Source organism: Vombatus ursinus, unplaced genomic scaffold (genome assembly GCF_900497805.2).
Source record: "Vombatus ursinus unplaced genomic scaffold, bare-nosed wombat genome assembly UNPS02000749.1, whole genome shotgun sequence".
In the NCBI taxonomy this organism is placed as follows: Eukaryota; Metazoa; Chordata; class Mammalia; order Diprotodontia; family Vombatidae; genus Vombatus; species Vombatus ursinus.
This window is the reverse complement of record NW_020940527.1, coordinates 23,183,784-23,184,717: the sequence shown is the minus strand read 5'-3', so window position 1 is coordinate 23,184,717 and position 934 is coordinate 23,183,784. Positions and strand designations below refer to the sequence as shown.

General features: G+C 39.6%; 1 long non-coding RNA gene across 1 annotated transcript; it reads right to left on the bottom strand.

Annotated features, from left to right (window-relative positions):
- Positions 1-294: 294 nt before the first annotated feature.
- LOC114041604 lies at positions 295-504 on the bottom strand. Its single transcript, XR_003568935.1, has 2 exons — positions 472-504; positions 295-375 (listed from the first exon to the last, which is right to left on the bottom strand). It is a non-coding gene; the product is annotated as an uncharacterized LOC114041604 (long non-coding RNA).
- Between the last annotated feature and the right edge of the window lie 430 nt (positions 505-934).

The window sequence follows — 934 nt, the reverse complement described above, 5'->3', positions numbered from 1 at the left end:
TCAGAGTGCTGGCTGTTGTTTCTGTACCAGCAACAAATAAATTAGATCCAGTGGCCATCAATTTTTCATAGCTGAATTCTGACTGTGCATTCATTTTCTCCTGAAGACAACATTAATAAATGCATCAAAGAAGAAGCAGACATGTGAAGTCCCAAAGATCTCCCATTTTGGGGCCCCTTTACATGGAATATGACTCAATGAGACCTTTATGAACATTTTTAGATGATGAGCTATATAGATATAATGATTTCAACTACAGAAGACATGATGATTGTGTGGAGTGAATGGATTGAACCTGTATCCTGTGAGCTTAAGGGAACCATCCTCTCTCCCCTTCCAATATTTAACCTTAGAGGTTGCAGAAAGAAATGGAACCTGCAGGTTGTAAAAATAAAGACTTGTTCTCAGTCTATATTCTATTCTGATTCTATTTCAAAAGGAGGCCTCCATTGTCTTAGATTTCAGTCCTACCTTGGGAAGCTAGGTGGCACAGTGGATAGAGTGCCAGGCCTGGAGTCAGGAAGACTTATCTTCATCGGCTCAAATCTGGCTTCAGATATTTTCTAGCTGTGTGATCTTGAGTAACTTAATCCTGTTTGCCTCAGTTCCTCATCTGTAAAATGAAGTGGAGAATGGAATGGCAAACCACTCCAGTATCTTTGCCAAGAAAACCCCAAATGAGGTCAAGAAGAGTTGGACATAACTGAAAAATGACTCAACAACAACATATTCTATTCTGATTCTATCTGAAAGAGAGGTCTCCATTGTCTTAGACTTTGGTCCCACCTAGACCTTCTAATTAACTAGGTTAACTAAAATTAAGTAGACCTATGATCCCATCTAGACATTCTGAGATTATAGAGACCCCTCCTCCCTGCCCTACCTAGATGGTCTGATGAAATTAACTACACTTCTCACTCCAACTAGACATTCT